We start from the raw sequence: 16,182 nt of genomic DNA, 5'->3' as shown, positions 1-16,182 counted from the left end.
TTTAAAGCACATGTTTTTTAGTCTGCACACATATAAGAATTTTATCAGATTAGTTTTTGATTTTATAAATCCCAGTTTGAATGATCAAATTCGTCTGTACAATTGTTTTATAAATAAGTTACAAGGAATAAAAGCCACTTACAAATGATCAATTACACAAGACTTGAAAAGGCTACTCTCTTCATTTCGAAGCAACAAAGGTTAAAGGTGAAGATTACATAATAATAAGATATGATATTGTAATTTAGTAAGGAAAGCAGTTGATAATGATAAGTAATATAGATCATGGAGAAAGATAAATGTGTATTTTGTAAAAATTGTCCCATACATTGATTCATATTGTACATAAATATGTCTCAGAAGCTTCATGACTTCATCAAACTACCAAAAATCATTACCAAAACTTAATGTGACGAGAACAGCAAACCTAATCCATCAGTGTGTCCCTTGCCAAATTTGTTGTTGGGGCCAGTTGAAAACACATAAAGGAAAGACACTTAATGAATGCCAAAGGTATTGATCTAAATCAGGGGTCCTCAATCACAGTCCTGGAGGGCAGCAGTGGCTGCAGGTTTTTGCTCCAACCCAATTGCTTAATAAGAAGCACTTATTGCTCAAGTAACACTTCTGTTTCACTTTAGTTGTCTCGCTCGTTAAGATTTTGAACACTTATTGCTTATCTTAGTCTTAAACAGCCATATTCTTGGTTTTTAATTGCTCCTAATTAGCAATAACATGCAAATGACAAAAAGAGACCAGCATTTCTCCATTTAGCTTGTTACCATTTACACCTATGTGTAATCATGCACTATTGGGTTAAATTAAATACTTGGACGGAAATTGAAGAGGAAAAAGTGAAGGACTGAGAATTACTCATCCATTTTAGCCTTCAAATCATTTGGAAGATATCCTTAAAAAGGGAAAGAAAATCCAGGATATCAGAATTACCTGACATAGCAGAGTTAAAGCACTAACAAGCCATGAAATTAAATTATTGGCAAGAATTGCTTTCTAATTAAGCAACCAGGTTAGAACAGAAACCTGCAGCCACTGCGGCCCTCCAGGACTGTGACTGAGGACCCCTGATCTAAATGGTGGAATCTGTGGAGGGGATCTGAAGTGATTAGAAGCTTAGAAGGTTGTTGAAGATGATAATGGCGGACTTATATGGTAATTAAATATTACAGAATTTCTGATTTTGCAATAATTATTAACCACCTTTTTATTTTGTTTTCCTTGTTATATTTTTTTCCTTTAATAGATTTTCTTGCTTGGTAAGAGTGGTATATAGTATTACATTCTTGCTACAGAGCAGAGCAGTAACTGATTTAATACATGAACTTAATTAACTCCTATTCTGAAGTGTTAAATTATAGTCATATCTGTATCCTTCCATATCTGCATGGAAGCTCTGATCTAAAAGATTTAAAGTGTGTGTCCTTAAAATGTTTACTGAAAATGATCATAAACAGTGATATGCAGCATTGCTGTCATTTTTTTGACATCTCTAGAAATAATGACATGTTCAAACATTACTGGAGATCAAGCTTAAACCAAAATGATGATACACATTAAGGTTTTGTGCTTTAATACAACAGTTTTCATTGCTAAGTGGTTTATTTTAATATATTATTTTGTATGACTCCAAACTGAAAAGTTTTGGTGGATAGAGGTAAAGGTCTCTGTTTATCCCAAGACAGAAACTGAAGGTAGCTGCAGTTGTAAAGTGACTGATTATACGGTTGGTTAGTCTAAATCGGTGAGCATTCAGCTACAATATTATCAGTGCCTGGAACTTCAGGTTAAAATACAAAAAGTGTACGAGTGGTAATGAACTGTGTCCTCATTTCTGTAACAATAAATGTAAAACATTCCTGCTGATCCTAAAGTACCACAATGCATACTTGCAAAAAAAAAAAATCCTTGATGGCAGGAGAAAATAAACAGAAGAAGGAGAATAATTATTCATTCACTTCTTTATTACATATTTTGAGCTTTTTTATTTTTACTTAATTTGTTTAGCTTCTTGGTTAGTCATATTTAGAAGAGATATAAAACTCATTCAGTGTGCTCAAGGCTTAGGAAAGCTACTTGGCAGTAGGAAATAATCAGTATTATCCTTAAAGCTGAAAATAATGACTTTGCATGCTCTGATTTAAATTTGTGTTTCCTGTGCTCACCACTCTTGACCAGAAACAAAGAGATTAAGTGTTATTTGTTCAATGTTTATTCACTTATAATTGCAAAAGAGTGACAGACAACAGTATTTGTAATAGGCACATATTAATCTGAGGAACACTATACCTGTTTGCAAGTGCAGAAAAATTTATGGGAATCAATGCTTTTCTTATGAACCTGGTTTGATCACAAGGAAACCATAGTGCAGTGTAGTATGTTAAGAAATGGTCTAAGGCAAGGATCTCCAACATGTCGCGCACGACCTACCGGTAGCTCACCACCCCTTTCCAAGTAGCTCACCAAAGGGTTAATGAATCCTACATCAATTTGAAAACTTGATTAGTCAAATTAGGGGTGGGCGATCTTTCCAAAAAAATCATATCATGATCTACAATCTGAATTGCAATCTATCTTTTCAATGTGGCATACACTTAAGAGAATATCCGGACTCAAACTCATGAAGACCTAAGTAACTCTTTGTTTAAAATATCAAACAATGTTGAATTCAATTGTTCTCTCGTTCGCTAGCTAAACGGAGTTATTGAACACACCCCGAGGCTGGCGAGTGAGTGAGGAGAGACCCCCCCATTAGCTGCTGCCTTTTTCTCGGATTTGCACAAATAAATTGGTACCGCAAGTGAACTATGATACATTGCGAAATGAGAGAAGTCACAAAATCAACCAGAATGTTCAAGCAAATTATAGAAAAAATCCCGATCTAAATCCTCTGTAAAGTAGTTCTCTTGTGAAAAGCAGACATACATACATACAGACAGACATTGGATTTTATATATTATGTATTAGTAAACCTTCAAAATAATGTGCAGTTAAAGTTTCAACAGCATTCTCGGCATTTCTGAGATTAGTAGAGCCAGATAACTAAAATAATCTTCACCAAGCAGCTCTGAAAATGTCTGCTTTGTTTGGGTCTACATACCTCTGTGAGTCTGCCTTTTCTGACATGAATGTCATGAAATCAAAGTTCAGAACAAGACTGACAGATGAACATTTAAGTGGCTACATTCCACCATACACCTCTCTTGTTGACTCCATGCAGTGCCAGTCATCTGACTAACTAAAAAACACATCACACATGCAACTGGACATGTGAATACTCTTATGAAGTGAAACAGTGACATGTAACAAAATGACAAATCAATAAGTAATATCTGTGTATTTGTAATTGCATTGTTTTGTTTTGAGAGCATTCATGTTTTAATTCAATGGTGAGATACACTAGAAAATGCATACAGACATGCACTTGCAGGTGAACTAAATATTTTTTTGTGATATTTTAATGCAAAATGTGAGTTGTGGACACCAACATTTTGTAAATGTTCAGGCAAAACAAACTTATTCAGTTTGTTTGGGTTGAAATAAGCTATGAGAATAAACGTTAGAAAACATGAGTAGCTCTCGGCCATTTTCATTTTGTAAAAGTAGCTCACAGGGGAAAAAAGGTTGGAGACCCCTTATCTAAGGTGTGACATAATTCCTTCAGAATAACACTATTAACACTCGGGTTAGCCTTTCAGATTAATTAACTTCATAATAGGAATCACTGCACACATCCTGTATTTTTTGTCAATCATTTTTGCAGAAAATAAGTGGGACTGGTCTCTCTGGCTCAACATGTTGTCACCACAACCGGAATCTCACAAAGTGTGTTGAAACTTAAGTGATGTTTTTAATTCTAATAAAGTAAAAAATCCAAATTTAGTTAAATAAAAACACAAGCATGTTTTAACTTAATTTCAAACTGAAAAATTAAAAAGTCTTGGTGGAAAATCTTGCAATTATTATGCATTATTTTATAAAATGTTGGTAGTAAATCCTTAAAGGGGTATTTGCTGATACATTTAAGAGCATCTTGTTTTTTAACCTATCCTTCAGAGCTAGATTCAGGATTTCATAAATAGCAAATGAGTTTAAAATTCCAAGTTTTGGTTTTACAGAATACATCAGCTGCAAAACTAAATTTCACTTTTGAATATGTGTACATTGACTGGCTTCATAACCCATGAAAAATGATGAGTACAAAACAAGTGAAAATAACTTCAATTTTTTGTGGGTGTGATAGTATCATGAGTAGTGTTGCTGAACCTGATTCTCAGAACATTCACTTTATGCGTTCATTTTGAGTTCTTCTGAGTTTTGACTGATTTCTTGCCAAACCGCAACAATGTACAGGTTAGGTAAGTGGCTACAAAAGTATCTCATTAATAATAAATATAGACATCTAATGTTGGTTCCTAATGATGGCAGGATAGACTCTTACTGGGTTATGGGAACAGTATAATAACATCTATGTGTCAGCTTTTTTGAAAGAATCTAAAACATTTTAAATTGTTTTGACATTAAATGTGCTTATTAAAAATGAATTTATAGAGTCAGATTTACTAGAAAATCTAATCTGATTTGCCATTAGTAAACGTAGTTATGGACATTGGTGTGAAAATGATCAACTAGCATCTCAACCAAGGTGTTACTGTGGTTTTGGCTCCCCAAGATCTAAGGTAATGTTTGGCTAAGAATATATTTTGTAATAAATAATGATCTCTCTTTGATCCAATTTCAAGTTTTCCCTTTTACTTTTGGTTATAAAATGTATTACTATGCTTAAGGTAGGAATAGAAGTGGTAGCATTTTTTAGTAATCTGAATTATTTTTTATATAATAATCCAATGTGGCAATGAGTTTGGTAAATTTGAGGATGTACTTCAGGAAGCCATTTTAAATTATTGCAGGATTACTAGTTAATTTATTTATATAATTAAAAGACAGCATAAGCATAAACTGAAAATGGACAGAATAAGTATTATTGCTGTTTTCATGTTTATACTGCATTACATTTTTACAACAGTGCATTCAACTGAAAAGAAAATTATGGCACTATAAAAAATGTAAGTAGCACACTTTCCAGATAGTTACCATAAATGTGAAGGACTGTACACACACATACTGCTTTGAGCCTCAATGTGGCCAATTCAATTTTAAACAGAAAGGACACATCAACTATTGTAGTGCATTCAGCCATATTTTTGAAGTGTCTTCTCTGAAGATGCAAAAGCCTTTTTTACTTCGATTAACTGAAACAGGCATAAAAACCAGAAGGATTTTAAATGTTTCTGTCAAAAGAATTAACAAAGAGTGAAGTATTAGTGGAGTACAAAGTGTCAAAGATAGTTAATTGGGTCCTCAAGATGGAGAGTATGAAATGCAGCTAAAAGCAGATGTTTATTTCCAAAATGTTCTATCCATTTTTATTCAGTTCACAAGTACACTAGGTGAAGAATATAGTGTAAGTGATCCTTCCAATTACAGCACTCTCGCAGTCAACTCACTCCAGTTTTTCACAAAATATAGCATTTTCAGATTCACATAATTCACTTAAGATTTCCAGGGGCTGGAGCCTTTTCCAGTGGCACTGAGCACAAAATAGAAAGCATCTGTAAACAAGGAGCCAGTCCATTGCAGGGCCACCTCACGCACACATTCACACTCACATTCACATTATGGAATTATGTATTATTTTATGTGTTATGCAGTATACATTTTGTATAGAAGTAGAAGTAACATGTAAACGAAAATACATAGATCTAACATTTATGTCAAGAAAGAGATGCATTATGGTATAGTTTTCATTTTTAGAGTTCTTAAGAGTTTCTGATTTCTGTCAATTGGCAAGGTCGGTTTGTACTTGTTTTCCAGACTTGTTTACCAGACAAGACTTTTTTCACTTGTATTGCTAGTTAAACCTGCAGCATGTGTAATGCTTACTGATTCTAGAGTCATATACAGCAGAGGCATCAGGTAATTCAAAAGAAGTACCCAGGGCAGGGACCTTGCTCTGTATGGTGCCAGTGGGCTTCCTAAGGTACTAGCGGTACATTTTTCTGTGCTACCATTGACTTTTAGCTTTGGGATTAAGCAAATACTTGATAGACTATGTTCTGAGTTTGTCTGAATTTTTTACGTACTTCTCTTGCAATGTTGTCTGAATGTATAATAATTGCTTTTATGCAAAAACCACAAAAAAAAACCAGTCACACTATGTACTATCGCCTAAATACAGTAAATAAAATTATGAAAAAGATGATAATGAAATAAAAATGACTGGTGTACAAAGTAAGCAACTGATTGTCAAAATAAATAAATGGAATTTAAATTAATTATTTGAGCATTCACAATGAGGAGGTGGAAGTGTTATTTTGGAAAAACTATCACTTCTTCCAGAATTTATAATTGTGGTGTGCCTACTACTAATTGTTGTGAGCTGCATTTATTGCCAGCGCCAGCTAAGTTGACTTAATACAAATTAGTTTTTCCTCTCTGGAGTTGACTTCAGTTAATGCACATGTATAATGCATTTTCCGGTACTAAATTTGCCCTACTTGAATGCAAATGTTGAGGCATGAGGCAAAATTTAATGTGATCAATGCACAAAAGCAGTAATAAGCTAGCACATAAAATATACAGTATGTTGTATCTGATTGTTACGGAGGTACCTAACATATATATATATATATTTCCCAAACTAGTAAAACTAACGAATGAAGGAACAGATATTTACTTGTATTGAAAGTTATCATGTACACAGCATTGCACCTGTCTTTTGTTGTTATTTAATGCTCGTGAGAAATGGTACACATGTAGCTTTTGGTGTTCTCCACATATATTTTACATGTGTTTTGTTTTGCTTAATGAACAGTGTATCAATCTGCTGATCCTTTCATGTTGATTCTATGACAGGGCCAATTTGGAATCGCCAACACATTCCTCTCTGGGAATGTGAAAGTAAACACCTAACTGTCTGGAGGAATAAAACATGCCCACACAGGAATGACATGAAAGTTCTGATAACTGCCACAGGATCTGAACCCAGGAATCTTCATCTGGATGTATCATTGATAACCAGTGTGCTAACTTGTTGCCCTGCTCCAAAATCACAAAATATTTCTAAATGAATTGCTGACTTCATACTTGCAAGTATTTTGCCCTCTGGTATCCCCTTAAGCCAGTTCATACTTGAGTGATGATCTGCTATAAAATGACATCTTCCAATAGCAACTTTAATACTACTGTGGCAACCTTGGAAAGTTTACCTTTTGTGATCACTAGCATTGCATGTGATAAGCCGTATCTGCAGAAAATTAAAAAAAATAGTTGTGATAGAATTATTTATAATTTATCACAGGTATTAGATTAGTGCAATCTCATTGAGATTGCACAGGTGGTGAACCAGCTGAGGGGGAGAAATGCTGCATGGATCTGTGGTATCTGGGGAGTGAACTCCAGGCTGTTGGTAAGGCTGTCCTCCTGGCATTGCAAGCAATCTTTGCTTCCATTTGGGAGACTGGCATCATCCCAACTTGACTGGAAAACGGGACTTGTCATCCCTATCTGGAAAGGGAAGGGTGATCGCCTGGATTGCAACAACTACAGGGGGATAACACTGTTCTCGGGTAAGGTCCTTGCTAGGGTCATCCTCAATAGGATCCATGATCACTTGCTCACCTACCAGCGACCGGAACATTCTGGTTTTACGCCTAAGAGGTCTACCTTCAACCACATCCTGGCACTGAGGGTTCTCATAGAGCGCAAATGCAAATATCATCAGAGTTTCTTTGCAGCCTTTGTCGATTTTTGCAAGGCATTCGACTCAGTTGAACGAGCTGCCCTGTGGGACATCCTGAGGGTTCGTGGGATCCCCTCGAGGTTGCTGGATATCGTGGCTGGCCTGTACACTGGTACTGTGAGTGCTGTGCGGAGTGCAGGCAGGACCTCTGCGTTTTTCCCAGTTGATTCTGGGGTTCATCAGAGGTGTGTTCGTGCTCCTACTCTGTTCAATGCTTGTATGGACTGGGTGTTGGGCAAGGTCGTGGGGTCCAGCAGCTGTGGGGCATCTGTTGGTGAAGAAAGATTCACGGATCTTGACTTTGCTGACGATGCTGTAAACTTCGTGGAGTCAATGGAGGCTCTGATCGGGGTGCTCGAGAGACTGAGTGAGTCTGAGTGTCTGGGCTTGCAAGTGTCCTGGATAAAAACCAAGATCCAGGCCTTTAATGACCTCTTGGGCACAGCCATCAGCAGTGTGTCTGTTTGTGGAGAGAGTGTTGACCTTGTTGAGAGGTTTACTTACCTTGGCAGTGACATTCATGTCTCTGGTGACTCTTCCTGTGAAGTCAGTAGATGGATTGGGAGAGTATGGGGGGTCATGAGGTCGCTGGAAAGGGGTCTGTGGCGCTCCCAATATCTATGCAAAAGGACAAAGGTCCAAGTCTTTAGAGTCCTGATGCTTCCTGTCTCACTATATGGTTGTGAGACATGGACGCTATCCAGTGACCTGAGACCAAGACTGGACTCCTTTGGTACTGTGTCTCTTCGGAAAATCCTTGGGTACCGTTGGTTTGACTTTGTGTCGAATGAGTGGTTCCTCATGGAGTCCTGAATGAGGCACATTACCTGCATTGAGAGGGAGCGTCAGTTACAGCACGACGGCCATGTGGCGCGTTTCTCTGAGGGTGATCCGGCACATAAGATCCTCATTGTTGGGGACCCAAGTGGCTGGACCAGGCCAAGGGGTTGCCCACATATTACCTGGCTGCGGCAGATAGAGGGTCATTTCTGGAGGGTAGGACTGGACCGCGTGTCTGCCTGGGGGTTTGCCAACCGGGATCCCGAGCTGTTTCGACGTGGAGTGGGTGCGGCAACGCACTGTACCAGTGCATGCTCCCCAACTTGACTTGACTTGTTAGATTAGTTATAGTTGAAGTAAAAGTTACTTACCTGTTGCTATACTGCTCCAGCAAGGGAGAATATGGTGGCGGGGCAAAGTTGCACTGGTGTTCAATGCCTCCTTACGAGTCACCACACTTCTCCTTCTGGAGACACTCTGCCATGCTGCCTATGCACCACCCAAAAACATGAGTGCATTTATTTATTTAAAATGCACCTGCCACAGACCACAAGTGGTCTGACATGGCTGAGGAAATTAAAGGATCGGAGCACCGAGTTCAGAAGTTTGCCAGCAGAGGGAATACACACATAGAGAATGAGAGTAGGTGAAAGTTGATCAAGTAATTTATCTGCAGAGGTGACTGAGCAGCAGGTGCGGTGTGGTTACAAACACTGTGGCACCCGGAAGGGGCTCATGCCCGGCCAGGACGCCCAGGAAGACAGGAGGAGGGCCTGAAGGACCCTGGACCCCAGTACTAACGCCACACCAGGAAGTGCTGGGGGGAAGAAGAGAGGGAACACCCGGAGTGCTTCCGGAAGGACAGCCGGTATTTCCGCCACACTGGGGCGTGTCCGCGGGATTGCCAGTGCACACCTGGAACACATCCGGGTACGGATAAAAGGGGCAGCCTCCCTTCATTCGAGGCTGGAGTTGGGTGGAAGCAGGACAAGGTGCATGAAAGAGAGAAGGAGGCGGTCCGAAGAGGCAGAGTGGTTGGCCTGGACTTTGGGGAAGATTGGAGTTTGTGACACTTATGGACATTTGTAAATAATAGGTATTGTAAATAAACGTGTGTTGGGTGACATGAGCATGTCTGCCTGTCTGTGTCCAAGCCAGTCTCCACAACACATACGCACGTGCAGGGAAAGGTGGAGGTTTAAAATAACGACACTTCACCTGATTAGATGAGGACACAGGGTGTGTGACTAAATGTCTCTTGCTATGGGGGGACCCCAGAAGACATGAGTAAGAATTGGCTAGGCAAAAGGGCTAGCTGTATAAAACTGTACTCCAGACCATTAGGGGTGGTTCTTTGACTGGTCTTCAGGCTTGCAGACACTTATTTACTACTGAGGTGATAGAGTAGAGAGAAGAGTGCTTAAGTTTGTATACTGTGTACTACTGGAGACAGTTTACGTCCAGTTTGTATATATTTTTGAGTGAAGTAATCTGTGTTTGTGAGTGTTCGTTTTTTCATCAATGTCTTTTCACTTGTTTTGGTTTTTTTTTTACTCTTTTTCTGTCCATCCTTCCTGAACTGTCTGTTGAAGAATAAGGAGAATGAAGAGACTTTTTGTTTATTTTTTGTTGGACTTCATCATCATACTTTGCTTTGGAGACACTGTAATTATTGTATATAGCACTTGTACTTGTTCTTGCTTTGATCTGTAGATATTTGCAAGAGATTGTTGTAATTAGTTCTTGACACCTCTGGATCAAACTAGAATTCTGGGGTTTTTTTTCTTTTTTTTTTGAATACTCATTATTGTCTGTGTCACCACATCACAAAGTACCAGAACATAACTTGAAACTACCTGAACATCCATCCATCCATCCATTGTCCAACCCGCTGAATCCGAACACAGGGTCACGGGGGTCTGCTGGAGCCAATCCCAGCCAACACAGGGCACAAGGCAGGAACCAATCCTGGGCAGGGTGCCAACCCACCGCAGGACACACACAAACACACCCACACACCAAGCACACACTGGGGCCAATTCAGAATCGCCAATCCACCTAACCTGCATGTCTTTGGACTGTGGGAGGAAACCGGAGCGCCCGGAGGAAACCCACGCAGACACGGGGAGAACATGCAAACTCCACGCAGGGAGGACCCGGGAAGTGAACCCAGGTCCCCAGATCTCCCAACTGCGAGGCAGCAGCGCTACCCACTGCGCCACCGTGCCGCCCTACCGACTGAGCTATCCGGGCTACCTGAACATGACTTATTAAAAAAGATTTCCTCCCAAATCATAGTAATGTTTTTATCTGAAAGCAACAATTCAGAAAACAACTAGGGCTCTGCTTACTTTAGCAATTTGTTCCATGCCCATGTTTGTCTGCATATAACCCCCCACCCAAACTCTAGTTAATTTGACAAACGTGATCACACCGTTCCGGGCAAACAGTACCATGCCCTGGCCTGCTTGGAAGAGGCATTGTTCATTAGTTTTCAGGAAGAGTGTGACATGATACCATTTGAGTTATTCTCACCTTACAGATGAATGTGAATTGTAGTTGGCAAGAAAAGCTGCAAATTCCTCTATTAACATCATTTGTCTCCATAAAAATCTTCTCAGACGTGCAGCATGATTAACAGCAAAACGCTGAGCTGCACAATCAATAAATATGTAAGAGGGTAGAGCGTTATGCATCCCTACATAGCTCCGAAAAAAACACAAAATAAGGAAAATTATTTCAACGTGAATGCTGTCACTCTGTGTTTGGATCTTTTTTTTGCTTTACACATAGTTGCATGGTGATGACGAACCAGAACATAAAGCACAGTTTAACTGCAGGCAAGCAGGGGAGTAGGGAGACAATTGCGCATGGGCATGGTACGGAACAAACATGCCTAGTATGAGTACATCCTAAGAAATCTTAGAAAGGTCTTTAAGTTTTATTTGGGTTTTATTGTTAACAGAGTTGGTCTGTTTTAAGTTCGACAAAAGGAAAACAGTACAATTTTATCAAGGGAACAGACATGGCAGTAAGACTTCCAGTTGGTGACCACACTTCCTTTGATCCTGGTACAATACCAAAGATGCAAAAATTCATATGTCATGTGTTTAGAGTTTGTTGGGATGTGTCTGGAGCACAGAGTAAATCTAATTGTGATTCCTGGTTCTCTTCTATGCTTACCCAAATTATGCACATTCTAATTACACAAAACTAAAGATCACCTAAAACAGCTTTCAGATTCTGAGAAATATAAGTGCTTGATGTGTCTTATAAAGCAGCTAAATGAGTACACATGACCTGTAAACACAACCAAATGCAAATTATTGTTTTTTTTCTGTACTGCTTACAGAGCATACATGAACAATAACTGATAATTGTGTTTTTTTTTAATGCACAGAATTAACTGAAATGACTGCACTCAAAAGCTCCAAATAGACAGAAGCACTGTGGTTTTATTTTAAATAACCCTAGCACATTTAAAATCCATCTGTTCATTTTCATTGTGCAGTATTTAATGCTGTAATTGTTTTTTTTTATTATTCAAGGATAGAATATTCTACATTTAAAATAGCTTAAACTTGATTAGGTTGTCTGTCAAAACAGAAAAATATCTTTAAATGTAGTATACTAAGCAGTTGCATACATTGAAGAAAGAGTGATCATATTGTTACATGGTTAAACATCACATTTCTACCAATTTTCTTTTTATTATGTTTGATCAAGTTAGCCACAGGTTGAGCTTGGCTGACCAGGACTTAGTATCTCAGCAACTTCTTCCTGCACTTCCTTAGGAATACCCAGACACTCCCGTGACATTTCAGAGATAAAATCCCTTCAGAATCTCCTAGGTTTGCCCCTTGGTCTTCTCCCTATTCAGATGTTTCATAATGTCATTTTCCATTATATAATTATATTATATAAGAGGTATAGTTGTAACTGCAGAACAGTATTTAATGCTGCGTAAAAATGTAAAATGCTAATTTGTTAATGCGAAATAAAACATTCTTTATTCTTCAGAGATACATCAATTACTATCGTTGTAAACCCTGTTTACAGTATAAGGCCTGCATATCTCAGCAATTTGAGAGAGTAAGGAAAACTGCCCAATAATCACATAGATGTGGAGTATTTTCTCCTTAAGGGATTTCTTAGAGGATTTTAATTTTTGACACATGAGCTGATTAACAGTTGGTTTACAATGTGCAAAATGAAAGATAAGTTAAACACATTCTAACTAGGATTTTGATCCCATGATATTTCTGTTTACTCAAGCCGCTTAACATCTTTACCCTTTATAAAGCTGCAGATGTAAGCAAAAAAAAAAAAATTGTAGAAGATATTTTCATGTATGTACCATATACTTTATTGACATTGCTGAGATAACATAAGTCAGTATCAAAAAATATAAAAATTAAAAAATATATAATATGTATATTGTAAGAGATAGCCCGGCCACAGACAGACACGACTCAAGATGTTCAAACCACACACACGTTTTATTTTACCTATGTACAATATTTACAGTGTTTAGCTCAGTCCTTGTTCCTTTTTACACCTTCACTCCTCTCTTGCAAGCTCCATCCTTTTCCACCCGACTCCAGCTCCCCAATTGGAGTGAGGCAGCCCCTTTTATCTTGCCCCAGATGTGCTCCAAGTGCATGATGACGACTTTCCAGCAGTACTCCCCAGTGTGGCGGAAGTGCTGCCCTTGCACCCATAAGCACTCCAGGTGTACACCAACCCTGGTCCATCAGCACTTCCTGGTGTACCGGAAGCGATGTACTCCAGGGTTCAAGGACCGTCCAAGCACCCAGGGAAGAATAGTACCGCTGTCCTGGTCCGTCCTTCATCCAGGCGTCCCGGTGGGGCAGGGTTCCTGGCCGTCTGTTACAATATATACATATTAAAACTAGCTTCCTAAGTACATTTTGAGGAGCTCACACACAAAGATGTTTTTTTTTAGAACATTCAGAAACATTTACATTGAAGATTGTTAGTTACCATATGGTGGCCCAATAAGATAACAAGCCACATCCTCATAATTGCCATGGTCATTCAAAATGTCTTGAAAGGTGGGTGACAGAAAATTAAAAACAAAACTGTGCTGTAGAATATCAATAAAAAGACATTTGAGTATGTGAAAGATGTGCAAAATATGGGCAAAAATAGATTTTGCAGCAGACAAAACTCCCGAATCATTTGGTGTTTGAATGCATGTCAAAGCGCTCTCTACCCTAAGCTAGAGCCAAGGACTATATAATCAGATCATTTACAAAATGTATTTGTTTTGGAAGGTTTCTCGATCAGGTTTCTGATCTTTGTTGCTGACCCATTTAAACCCACACACCTTGAGAAAAAGTACAACAATACTTGAGAGTTAAGCACGAACTATAAGAATTATATGCACACTCAATAGCTTATTTATATACTTTTAAAAAATGTAAGAAATATTTTTATTTTAAAAGTTTCAAATTTCATAGAACAGAACTTTCATAGGAGCAAGTGGACTCTTAAAGCAACATGTCGGTACATATGATAGTGGTGTTCATTTTTCTGAGTTTCACATATCACACTGAGTATTTATTGATTATATAATTTTTTTTTAAATTTAGGGATTGTTAATAAGATGTCAGTCACAAGTAAAACAGCTGTTATTTGTTGATTAAGTTTGCAGTGCATTTGTTTAATTAAAAAGCACTGGCACCTTTTAGAAAAGTGTGTAGGATGAGCGAAACAGATGAGTTTCATTCTGCATTGAATTTTGCAATCTCAAAACTCAGAAATATTTTGGGGAGGTAGTCAAACAAAAGTGGTTAAAAATCTGTCCATTTGTATTGTGTTGTGTGTTTTATTGTTTTTTAGCTGATGTCTTGTATGTTTGTAGTACTAGGTTCGGTGTCTTGTATGACACTGAAATGTACCACTACTACATGGAGTTGAAGACCCGGTGGAAGAAATTCACACACATGGACAGCAACATCTTCTTCTTAACGAAATGCAAAAAGGAAAATCTTATCCCAAAAGGTATCATGATAAGGTGATAATTTTTTACATTTAAGATGTCTCACTTAAAGGTTTTCTAATGTTGTATCTGTCCTGATGTGTATATAAACACAGGGAACTCCAGTTTCTGTATTACATCTTGCTTGAAGAAGGAGCCTGAGTTGCCTTGAAAGCTTGCATATTGTAATCTTTTTAGTTAGCCAATAAAAGGTGTTATTTTGCTTGACAGGTGGCACGGTGGCGCAGTGGGAGCACTGCTGCCTCACAGTTAGGAGACTCGGGTTCGCTTCCCGGGTCCTCCCTGCGTGGAGTTTGCATGTTCTCCCTGTGCCTGCGTGGGTTTCCTCCGGGTGCTCCGGTTTCCTCCCACAGTCCAAAGACATGCAGGTTAGGTGCATTGGTCATTCTAAATTGTCCTTGGTGTGTGTGTGTGTGTGTGCCCTGTGGTGGGCTGGTGCCCTGCCCGGTGTTTGTTTCCTGCCTTGCACCCTGTGTTGGCTGGATTGGGCTCCAGCAGACCCCCGTGACCCTGTAGTTAGGATATAGCGGGTTGGATAATGGATGGATTTCGCTTGACTTTTCACCACATCTGTAATGGCTAACATGGTACAACACCCTAGTACTATGGTCAAAATAAAGTAATTAAGTTTCTTTACATTTTCAACAGAGTTGCTATTGATAATAAAACTGTTGCTTTCTAATACATTTCTTCACAGTTTTTATAAATTTTGATAGAGTTCATTATTTATCATATATGCATAGACCTATACTGCAGCATCCTAGTAATTTATGGTCCAATAGTCCAGTTTGTTAAGCATGTATATCCATCCATCCATTTTCCAACCCGCTGAATCCAAACACAGGGTCATGGGGGTCTGCTGGAGCCAATCCCAGCCAACACAGGGCACAAGGCAGGAACCAATCCCAGGCAGGGTGCCAACCCTGCCTGCAGGACACACCCACACACCAAGCACACACTAGGTACAATTTAGAATCGCCAATCCACCTAAGCTGCATGTCTTTGGACTGAGGGAGGAAACTGGAGCGCCTGGAGGAAACCCACGCAGACACGGGGAGAACATGCAAACTCCTGGCAGGGAGGACCCAGGAAGCGAACCCGGGTCACCTAACTGCGAGACAGCAGCGCTACCACTGTGCCACCGTGCTGCCCTAGGCATGTATATGGTGGCACCAATAATTTTTAGTTTTCATTTGCTTTTTCAATATTTCTTGCAAGTTCATTTGTAATTTTATTCTCTTTACTGAATTAGTTTCTAACTCACACAACCAGTACATAAAACATTTCTACACTGTACTTTGAGTTGCCTTTTCTGGCAGCATTTTTTACATTTTTGGGCAAAACTCAACTCAGGAATAACAGGAGGTCTATTATAGAGTAATTCTAAAAGCATCAGCAAGATTTCTAAATGTGCTTGCAGTTGCCAGCAGCTGTTTTCCTCTTGCTCCAAGCACCTAGTTGGGCCCTACCTCTAACCTGTAAACTTTTGTTCACTTTCATTAATGTTTATTATGAAAATAATTACATTGGAAACCATCTTCTCTTATGAAGGAGCATTTCA

This window comes from Erpetoichthys calabaricus, chromosome 5 (assembly GCF_900747795.2).
Source record: "Erpetoichthys calabaricus chromosome 5, fErpCal1.3, whole genome shotgun sequence".
Taxonomy (NCBI): Eukaryota; Metazoa; Chordata; class Cladistia; order Polypteriformes; family Polypteridae; genus Erpetoichthys; species Erpetoichthys calabaricus.
This window is presented reverse-complemented; position numbering follows the sequence as displayed.